Genomic DNA, 11,545 nt, shown 5'->3' with positions numbered 1-11,545 from the left:
GAAATAAAACAGAGCTATGAGACCCCAGTACTTACTCAAGACAGGTCACCACTTTGGCTCTGGGCTTCCTAGGAGGGAACTTTGTTTATTCATCTAACACACATTTATTGAGTGCTCCTTACATGCCAGGCACTGCACTAGGGACTGGGAGCTATGGCAGACAGCAACATGAATATGATCCCTGCTGGGGTTTATCTTTTTAGTGAGGAATGAGGGAGATGAATAATAAACTTTTTTTTTTTTTTTTTTTTTTTTTTTGAGAGGGAGTTTTGCTCTGTCTCCCAGGCTGGAATGTGGTGGCATGATCTCGGCTCACTGCAACCTCTGCCTCCCGGGTTCAAGCGATTCTCCTGCCACAGCCTACCAAGTAGTTGGGATTACAGGTGCCCACTACCACACCCAGCTAATTTTTGTATTTTTTATTTATTTAGCTTTGAGACAGAGTCTCACTCTGTCACCCAGGCTGGAGGACCGTGGCCTGATCTCAGCTCACTGCAACCTCCAGCCCCTGGGTTCAAGCAATTCTCCTGCCTCAGCCTCCTGAGTAGCTGGGACTACAGGCGCCTGCCACCTACCCAGCTAATTTTTGTATTTTTAGTAGAGATGGGGTTTCATCATCTTGGCCAGGTTGATCTTGAACTTCTGACCTCGTGATTCACCTACCTCGGCCTCTCAAAGTGCTGGGATTACAAGTGTGAGCCACTGCAACCGGCCAATTTTTGTATTTTTAGTAGGGACGGTGTTTCACCATGTTGCCCAGGCTGGTTTCGAGCTCCTGACCTCAGGTGATCCACCTGACTCAGCCTCCCAAAGTGCTGGGATTACAGGCACGAGCCACGGTGCCTGGCCTCAAATAATAAACTTTTTTTTTTTTTTTTTTTTACGTATTTTTAAATTATATATATATATATTTTTTTTTCCAAATAATAAACTCTTAAATAAGTAAATACTGTAAATCCACGCAGTAATCAATGCTGGGAGGCTTATGAAACATGGCAATAGACTTGGTGAGTGCTGGTTAGCAGGCGTGATCAGGGAAGGCTTCTCTGAGTGTTACAGTAGGTAGTCAGGTAGACATGAGCTGGGCAGGAGAGGGTCCCCCACCAGGAATGTCAGGTAACCATCAGGTGATGGTCAGGCACTTATTAAACTGTCTCTCTAAAATAGTAATTGGTTGCAGCTGGCGCCAGGGAACGGCCGTCTCACAGTAGTTAGGAAACACCTGAAATTGGTGATCAGCAGCTTCCCGATAAGATCTCAGGAGTTGGGCAGGCAGGCTCCAGCATGAGCACTAACAGGCAAAATGGTGGCATTTAACTGGTGTATGACCTTTCTCTGGGAACGCCGGACTGGTAAGGGAAAAATGCCTCAAGCGAGTAGGCGTACAACTTCAGTACGCACACTGCGCATGCGGCCCCTCCCAAGTGCTGGCAGGCCACTGTGCAAATGAACAGCCTACCCCACGGGACGAATCAGGGCGGAAGAGACGCAAGACTCCAGAAGCATGCCAGCCACATCAAAGGTCAAACCATGCACTTGATCTCTCAGGACGCCTGCCTGGCCCTCTTCCAGGTGTACTTTACTTTCTGTCGTTCCTGCTCTGAAACTGTTTAATAAACTTTCACTCCTGCTCTAAAACTTGCCTCGGTCTCTCTGCCTTATGCCCCTCAGTCAAATTCTTTCTTCTGAGGAGGCAAGAACTGAGGTTGCTGCAGACCTCTATGGATTTGCCACTGCTAATATGAGGAGGTGACACTTGAGAGATGGTGTTGTTTGAGTTGTGGCTGCCAAAACGTATGTCCACCAAGAACCTCAGAATGTGACCTTTTTTGGCATAAGAGTCTTCGTAGATGTGATTAAGGTAAAGGACCTCAAATTGAGATCATTCTAGATTAGTATGGGCTCTAAATCCAATGATAAATATCCTTACAACAGACAGAAAAGGAGAAGACTATGTGAAAATAGAGGCAGAGATCAGAGTTATGAAGCCCCAAGCCCAGCAATGCCAAGGGCTGCCAGCATCCTCCAGAAGCCAGGAGACAGGCGAGGCACAGATTCTCCCTCAGAGTCTGCAGAAGAAACTAACCCTGCCAACACCTTGATTTTGGACTTGTGGTCTTCACAACTGTGAGAGTAGATTTCCGTTGCATGAAACCACCAAATGATACTGACCTGGCAGGGGAGATACCATGATCACGAAGGTGGCTTTCCCAGGACGAGGCTTATCCATTGCACTCTGGATGTGTTGACCCCTGCAATTTCCCCAAATATGGGAAACTCGACTGCATAATTTGTGGTAGTGGGGGACTGCGTTCGCGCTTTCCCCTGGTTTTAAAAAAAGAAAGAAAGAAGGCCGGGCGCGGTGGCTCACGCCTGTAATCCCAGCACTTTGGGAGGCCGAGGCGGGTGGATCACGAGGTCAAGAGATCGAGACCATCCTGGTCAACATGGTGAAACCCCGTCTCTACTAAAAATACAAAAAATTAGCTGGGCATGATGGCGCGTGCCTGTAATCCCAGCTACTCAGGAGGCTGAGGCAGGAGAATTGCCTGAACCCAGGAGGCGGAGGTTGCGGTGAGCCGAGGTCGCGCCATTGCACTCCAGCCTGGGTAACAAGAGCGAAACTCCGTCTCAAAAAAAAAAAAAAGAAAGAAAGAAAGAAAGAAAGAAACCACCAAATGTGTGGTATTTGTTATGGCAGCCCTTAGAAGAGGGCTTAATGCAAGACCTAACAATGAGAAGATGCTGGCTCTAGGAGGATCTGGTCATAGAGTCTTCCAGGTAGAGGGAACACATGCAAAGGCCCTGGGATTAATTACGTCAGTGCTCCTCAGTCCTGGCTGTGCATTGGATTGCCAGGGAATTTTTTTTTTCTTTTTTTTTTTTTTGAAGACAAGTTCTCATTCTGTCACTGAGGCTGAAGAGCAGAGCCACGATCACCACTCATTGCAGCCTCAATCTTGAGCAGGAGGCTCAAGCAATCCTCCTGTCTTAGGTCCCCGATAGCTGGGACTACAAGTATGTGCACCATGCCCAGCTAAGTTCTGTATTTGTTGTAGAGACAGGGTTTCACCATGTTGCCCAGACTGGTCTCGAACTCCCAGGCTCAAGCTATTCACCCACCTCAGTCTTCCAAAGTGCTGGGATTACAGGCATGAATCACTGCACCTGACACTGGGATTACAGGCATGAATCACTGCACCTGACACAACAGAATTTTTTTGTTTGTTTTTTTTTGAGACAGGGTCTCACTTTTGCTCAGGCTGCAGTGCAGTGGCAGGATGTTGGCTCACTGCAACATCCACCTCCCAGGTTCAAGCGATTCTCATGCCTCAACCTCCCAAGTAGCTGGGACTACAGGCACCTGCTACTACGCCTGGCTAATTTTTTTTTTTTTTTTTTTTTGAGACGGAGTTTCACTCGTTACCCAGGCTGGAGTGCAATGGCACGATCTCGGCTCACCGCAACCTCTGCCTCCTAGGTTCAGGCAATTCTCCTGCCTCAGCCTCCTGAGTAGCTGGGATTACAGGCACACGCCACCATGCCCAGCTGAATTTTTGTATTTTTAGTAGAGACGGGGTTTCACCATGTTGACCAGGATGGTCTCGATCTCTTGACCTCGTGATCCACCCGCCTCGGCCTCCCAAAGTGCTGGGATTACAGGCTTGAGCCACCGTGCCTGGCTACACCTGGCTAATTTTTGTATTTTAAGTAGAAATGGGGTTTCTCCATGTTGGCCAGGCTGGTCTCAAACTCCTAACTTCAAGTGATCCACCTGCCTCGGCCTCCCGAAGTGCTCAGATTACAGGCATTAGCCACCGCACCCAGCCCAGAAATTTTTTTAAAAGCTGCTGATGAGGCCGGGCATAGTGGCTCATGCCTGTAATCCAAGCACTTTGGAGGCCAAGGCGGGTGGATCACCTGAGGTCGGGAGTTCAAGACCAGCCTGACCAACATTGTGAAACCCCATCTTTAAAAAAAAAAAAAAAAAAAAAAAGCTCCAGATGCTCAGCTCTACCCCAAAACAATTGAATTGGAATCTCTGGAAGTGGAGCTCAGGGATCAGTATTTTTTAAAATCTCTCCAGGTAAATCTAACATACAGCCAGGAGTCTACTGCTGAGTTCCCTGATTCACAATCTCCTTAAGGCAAAATCAGTGCATTAAAAAACACTATTATGCCAGGTGGCGGCTCAATCCTGTAATGCCAGCACTTTGGGAGGCCAAGGTGGGCAAATCACCTGAGGTCACTAAAAATACAAAATTTAGCTGGTTATGGTGGTACACACCTGTAATCCCAGCTACTTGGGAGGCTGAGGAAGGAGAATTGCTTGAGCCCAGGAGGCAGAGGTGGCAGTGAGCTGAGATTGTACCACTGCAATCCAGCCTGGGTGACGCAGTAAGACTCAGTCTCAAAAAACAAACAAACAAAAAAAACTATTAAATTAGTTTAAAAAGAGAGAGAGACAGTCTTGCTCTGTCACTGAGGCTGGAATGCTGTGGTGCATTCTCAGCTCACTGCCACCTTCATCTCCAGGGCTCAAGGGGTCCTCCTGTCTCATCTTCCTGAGTAGCTGGGACCACAGGCCCAACTAATTTTTGTAGATGGTGTTTCACCATGTTGCCCAGACGGTCTTGAACTCCTGAGCTCAAGTGATCCACCCCACTTTGTGGCCTCCCAAAATGCTACAATTACAGGCCCAAACCCACTTTCCATTGGCAGCACATGCTCACTGCATGTAGCAGGGATCTGGGAAATACATTCTGGCAGGTGCCCAAGAAGAGGAGAACATGGATGTTGATGAATACCTTGGGTTTTGCAAGACTATTGCCATTAGAATTCTGTTTTTCAGATGAAGAAACTAAGACTTGACTATGGTCCTGGGACTAATAAGTAGAGGAGCCGGGGATTGAACCCTTGTCTCTTTGACCCAGAGCCACCCACTTAGCTGTAGACCCAGAGCCTCATGAGTGGGTGGTGATTCTGGAGCACCTGGCATTTGCCCTTTGCCACCTGTGGCTATGTCACATTATTTATACCCTGTCCTTTTCTGGACAATAGTCTCTCTAGCATATTTCCCCTCCAGAGGGTGAAAGGCACAGTCTTCACTCTAATCAATATATATATATTTTTTTGAGACAGGGTCTTTTTGTCACCCAGGCTGGAGTGCAGTGGTGCAACCCTGGCTCACTGCAACCTCCACCTCCTGGGTTCAAGCGATTCTCCGGCCTCAGCCTCCCTAGTAGCTGGGACTACAGGCGTGTGCTACCATGCTAATTTTTGTGCTTTTAGTAGACACAGCGTTTTACCATGTTGGCCAGCTGATCTCGAACTCCTAATGTTGGGTGATCAGCCTGCCTCAGCCTCCCAAAGTGCTGGTATTACAGGCGTAAGCCACCGAGCCTGGCCTCTAATGAAGTCTTTAATGAGGACCAGCATCTGGTAGGAGTGAGAAATCACCCACCCACCACCAGAATTTCACTCCTGTAGTCCTGGGTCTCATGGGGAGCCTGGAAACCCTCATGTTGTGTCTCCTAACGGGAGAGAGCAGAAAGCCCACCCCAGGACCTTATGCAGGGCCTTGGGCAGACCCAAAGATCACCTTGAATCAGCTAGAGGAGAGCAGTTGGCTGTCAGCAGGATGGAGGCAGAAAACCCTGGGGGTGCTGGAGAGTGGAAGTCAGATGGACCCAGCAGGAGACCCAGGCCTGGGGTCACCTAAAATAGAAATATAAAAAGGGCCAATATGTAGTAGACATTGCCATGAGCCAGGCCCTTTATATGGGTTGTCTGGTTCAATACTCATGACAACCAAATCAGTGTCATGACATTGTCACCCCCATTTCACAGATGGGGAAATGGAAGCACACGAGGCTGTGTCACTTGCCCAAGGTCAGGTAGCTGGAAATAGGCAGCATTGGGACCTTAGCCCTGACCTGTCTCAGCTGAAACTTCAAGTTCTTATATATTCCATGGATTTTACCATCTCCCTGGGACTGGGACTGGGCCCAGGCAGGGGAAGAGCCAGGAAGACACAAGCGTGCCCTAGACGGTCCTGCCTCTGCCAATAACGCAGACAACTGCAGGCTGAGGGCATGGACTTTGCCCAGGTCCTACGTGGTTCTGTGGCCTAGAAAGTCACTCCCTACTGTTGACCCTTTGGCACATGGAGCAACTTTATTTTTTTTGCCCTAGCACTCAAGAGAAAAATGATTAGGAGAAACCTTGGTGTGGGGCTCAGGAAACAGGGACCCACATTCTGAGCTTCCATACCCCCACCTCACCCCCATCCCAGCCTTCCCTCTTATGGCTCCTAGTTCTCTTTGGGGACAGTTCTTGGTACCAGAGTATGTGCTCAATAAATGGATGTGTTAACAAAAGAAAGAGGCAGAGCACCATGGCTCATGCCTGTGATCCCAGCACTTTGGGAGGCTGAGGTGGGAGGATCGCTTGATACCAGGAATTCAAGACCAGGCTTGGCAACATAGCAAGATCCTGTCTACAAAAATTTTAAAAATTAGTAAGGCATGGTGGTGTGCACCTGTAGTCTTAGCTATTCAGGAAGGGGGCTGAGGCAGGAGGATGGCTTGAACCCAGGAGTTTGAGACTGCAGTGAGCTATAATTGCGCCACCTTACTCCATCCTGGGTGACAGAGTAGGACTCTGTCAAGAAAGAAAGAAGGAAAGAGAGAAAGGGAAGGAAGGGAAGAAGGGAAGGAAGGAAGGAAGGAGGGGAGGGAGAGAGGGAGGGGAAGAGATATGGTTTTTGCTCTCAACAGTTTTTTGGGTTTTTTTTTGAGACGGAGTGTCGCTCTGTAACCCAGGCTGGAGTGCAGTGGTGTGGTTGCAGCTCACTGTAACCTCCGACTCCCAAGTTCAAGCAATTCTCCTGCCTCAAGCCTCCTGAGTAGGCGAGATTACAGGTGCCTGCCACCACGCCTAGCTAATTTTTGTATTTTTAGTAGAGATGGGGTTTCACCATGTTGGCCAAGATGGTCTCGAATTCCTGCCCTCAAGTGGTCTTCTGCCTCAGCCTCCCAAAGTGCTAGGATTACAGGCGTGAACCACCAAGCCTGGCCCTAAAAAAATCTTGGTTTGGCCAGGTGTGATGGCTGATGCCTGTAATCCCAGCACTTTGGGAGGCCAAGGCGGGTAGATCACAAGGTCAGGAGTTCAAGACTAGCCTGACCAACATGGTGAAACCCCATCTCTACTAAAAACACAAAAATTAGCTGGGCGTGGGTGGCACACACCTGTAATCCCAGCTACTCAGGAGGCTGAGACAGGAGAATCGCTTGAACCCAGGAGACAGAGGTTGCAGTGAGCTGAGATCGTGCCATTGCACTCCAGCCTGGGTGACGGTGTGAGACTCTGTCTCAAAAAAAAAAAAAAAATCTTGGTTCGCTTATTTCACCATGGTTTTCTTCTTTTTGTTGTTGTTGATTTTTATTTCTTCATAATTTTATTCTTTTTTTTTTTTTTTTTTGAGACAGAGTTTCGCTCTTGTTACCCAGGCTGGAGTGCAATGGCGCGATCTCGGCTCACCGCAACCTCCGCCTCCTGGGTTCAGGCAATTCTCCTCCCTCAGCCTCCTGAGTAGCTGGGATTACAGGCACGTGCCACCATGCCCAGCTGAATTTTTTGTATTTTTAGTAGAGACGGGGTTTCACCATGTTGACCAGGATGGTCTCGATCTCTTGACCTCGTGATCCACCCGCCTCAGCCTCCCAAAGTGCTAGGATTACAGGCGTGAGCCACCGCGCCCGGCCATAATTTTATTCTTATGGACACGTAGATGATATGTTATATGATAAAAGAACATTCTCAGTGAGGATAAAAAAAAATTATCCTAAGTGACAAGAGCTTTCTATCAGTCTTTTTCTTTCTTGGTGTCACATAAAATGGTGTGTTCTTGTGATCAGTAACATGTTAGAGTCAATCCAACATGGCATGTCATGAGTACCCCACTCCCAAGAATGAGAAGAGCTAGCAAGTGCTGAGTCCTTCCAGACAAAGAGCTCTATGTTCTAACCTAGGAAATGACTACTCACATGTCATTACTATTCCCATTTTACCAGTGGGAAGACTAAGGCATAGAAAGGTCAAGGAACTTCCCCAAGGTCACCCAGACAGTGAAAAGTAGAGCCGAGACCTGACCAGCAGCTGTCGTTCCTGCCATGGCGTGAGTGCCAACCCCCAGCCCACCTGCCTTCCACTCAATGAGTGAACAGAAATAGTGGAGCTATCATTTCCATTTTCTAAACCTGGTGTGTGTGTGTGGGTGATTTTCTCAGCCTGTCAGTGTTGAATGAGCACATACTGTGTCTGGTGAGGGCTGCTCTCTGATGCCTCGTTGCTATCCCCTCATCTGTGGAGGGCAGAAGGGCACAGGGCCTAGCTGGTTCCTTCCCACCCTTTTATACACCCCGAATCCCTCCAGGAGGACTCCAGGAGTCCTCAAAGCCGAATTACCTCCCAAAGGCCTACCTCTCTATTGTTGAACTGAGGATTAAGTGGCAACATGAACTTTGGCAGGGACAGGAACATTTAAACCACAGCACCCCCTAAAGCATGTGTCAGGTATCATCAGCCCTATTTTATGCAGGAGAAATCCAAGCCCGGAGAGGTTAAGAAATCTGCCTGAGGTCACACAGCTTAGACATAGCAGGGTCAGGATTCTAACCCAGGTTCAAGGCTGGGGTGGTGAGAAAGATGATGCCAACCATGGCGACCTTGGAGGAATCCATCGGAAGGAGTCTGAGGGCATGGCAGGCCCACAGGACCCCCGCAGAAGCAGGCCCTTGCATGGGTACATTGGCTGGAAAGGAAAAAACCAGAAAGAAGGAGCAGGAAACCCCTGGGGGTTGTCGAATGTGCTCCCATCTGCCCCGGCCCTCCCAGTGCCCACTACCCACATTTCAGCAGACAGTGTTGCAGCAGGCAGCTAGGCAGACATGAGCATGGCAGGAGAGGCCCCCACCATGAATGTCAAGAGATCATCCAGCGATGGTCAGGAAGCTGTTTCTCTAAAATAATGACTGCTTGCAGGTGACGCCAGAGAAAGGCAGTCTCCCAGTGGATAGATACACCTGAACCTGGTGAGCAGCAGCTTCCAGACAGGATCTCAGGAGTTGAGAGAGTGGGCTCAAGCATGCGCACTAAGAGTCAAAATAGGGGGCCGGGCGCGGTGGCTCAAGCCTGTAATCCCAGCACTTTGGGAGGCCGAGGCGGGTGGATCACGAGGTCAAGAGATCGAGACCATCCTGGTCAACATGGTGAAACCCCGTCTCTACTAAAAGTACAAAAAATTAGCTGGGCATGGTGGCGTGTGCCTGTAATCCCAGCTACTCAGGAGGCTGAGGCAGGAGAATTGCCTGAACCCAGGAGGCGGAGGTTGCGGTGAGCCGAGATCGCGCCATTGCACTCCAGCCTGGGTAACAAGAGCGAAACTCCGTCTCAAAAAAAAAAAAAAAAAAAAAGAGTCAAAATAGTGGAGTTTGAGTGGTGTATGACCGCCCTTCCTGTAGGAACCCTTGGCTGGTAAGGGAAAAACGCCTCAAGTGAGCATGCGTACAACCCCAGTAAACACATTGCATGCAGCCCCGCCCAAGCGCCGGCAGGCCACTGTGCATGCGGAATGCCAACGTATAACACCCCCAAGTCAAAGGTCAGAGTGTGCACTTGATCTCTCAAGTCGTCCACTTGGCCCTCTTCCAAGTGTACTTTACTTCCTTTTGTTCCTGCTCTAAAGCTATTTAATAAACTCCCACTCCTGTTCCAAAACTTGCCTTGGTCTCTCATTCTGCCTTATGCCCCTCAGTGGAATTCTTTCTTCTGAGGTGGCAAGAATTGAGGTTGCTGCAGACTCTTGCAGATTCACCATCGCTAACATACTTTGGTGCCACGTGACTCGGATACGTTCCGCTGCTAACAGCACCTGCTATGTCTGAGTGGCCAGGGTCCTCTCTGTGCCACACCGCAGGCCTCGCATGCCCTGGAATTAGCACCCCTCTACCCCAGAGGCTTCTGATGTGCCCCCTTGTCTGTCGGTCTGGGCAACGCGGAGATGCATGTTCCATTCTTCCCCAGGGCTCCCTTGTGGGATCAAGCCCCAGCTGCCCACAGTGATAGCCTGCTCATGAGCACACCTTGCATCGGCTGCCTCCTTTACCCGTCTCACTTCCACATTCCTCATGAGATCCTCGTCTCAAAATCTGCTTCTGGGATCACCTAAGCCAATTTTTTTTTGTTGTTGTTGTTTCGAGACAGAGTCTCTCTCTGTCGCCCAGGCTGGAGTGCAATGGGTGATCTTGGCTCACCGCAACCTCCCGGGTTCAAGTGATTCTCCTGCCTCAGCCTCCCGAGTCGCTGGGATTACAGGCGCCCACCACCACGCCTAGCTACTTTTTGCTTTTTTTCAGTAGAGACGAGGTTTCACCGTGTTGGTCAGGCTGGTCTCAAACTCCTGACCTCAGGTGACCCGCCCGCCTTGGCCTTCCAAAGGGCGGGGATTACAGGCATGAGCCACCGTGCCCGGGCCTAAACTAATAGTTCTCAACCACGGGTGATTTTGTCCCGCAGGGACATATGGCAAGGTCTGGAGACATTCTTGATGGTCACAATGGAAAAGGGAGGAGTTGCTACTGGCTTTTAGTGGGTAGAGGCCAGGGATGCTGCTAAACACCCTACAGTGCAGAGGACAGCACCCCCCTCCCCAAAAGCAAATAATGATCAGCCCAAATATCAACAGTGCTGAGGTTCAACATCCCCGACCTAAACTAAGACACTGAGTGGCTCCTTTCTGGTGATGAACCTCTAGCATTCTTGGCCTGACAGGAATGGCCTAGCAGAGCCTGGGTGTGGAAAGGCTGGCTGGGTGAGGAGCTAGCCCCTGGATGGCTGGGGTCTCATGGCTTTTGCCTGCCTCCACCTCTTTCCCTTCCTTCTCCACCTAATCCAAGTGGGGCGGCTGGCTCCATCCCACAGCAAGATCCACTGAGAGGATGGGTAGGCCGTGGTGGCTTGGACAATAGCAAACTCCCTCTCCAGACCATGGTGATTGGTTCAGGGATGGCAGGTGACTCAAAATAAACCAATCAGGACTTCCTCTGAGACTTTGGCAGAGACTTTCCACTACCGCCAGAGGGGTGTGGGCCTGGGGAATCTGGTGGACAGCTTGGTAGCCATGGAAGAAGCAACATCCCAGCTGACTGATCAGTGCTGAGGGGGTAGAGTCTTGCCGATACATGGCTCAGCCACATGAGTCAGAACTATCCTTTTTTGGAATTGCTTTGCTGTCTTGACTAATAGGGTCTCTCCCACTGGGCTGGGAATTTCCTATTCTTTTCTCCCCGAGCACCACACCCTGCTCCCCAGTTAAGAGGCTGGAAGAGGAGCCTGCCCAACTGCTCATTTATGAACTCGGGTTACTCACTTTATATCCGGCCGTGGAGAACACCTGATCCAGCCTCTCGTCCCTTCCTGCAGGTGATGGAACTGTGGCTGAGGAGGAACCATTTCCATCTTGGTAGAATCTCTGGGGCAG

At 49.8% G+C, this 11,545-nt stretch overlaps 1 non-coding gene across 1 annotated transcript; it reads left to right on the top strand.

Moving 5' to 3' along the window:
• Positions 1-2,164: 2,164 nt before the first annotated feature.
• On the top strand, positions 2,165-2,328 carry LOC116559614. Its single transcript, XR_004272529.1, has one exon. It is a non-coding gene; the product is annotated as a U1 spliceosomal RNA (small nuclear RNA).
• Positions 2,329-11,545: the final 9,217 nt, after the last annotated feature.

Source organism: Sapajus apella, unplaced genomic scaffold (genome assembly GCF_009761245.1).
Source record: "Sapajus apella isolate SASKATOON/1434 unplaced genomic scaffold, GSC_monkey_1.0 scaffold23, whole genome shotgun sequence".
NCBI lineage: Eukaryota > Metazoa > Chordata > Mammalia > Primates > Cebidae > Sapajus > Sapajus apella.
The sequence above is the reverse complement of the archived record's forward strand: the minus strand, read 5'-3'. Positions and strand labels throughout refer to the sequence as shown.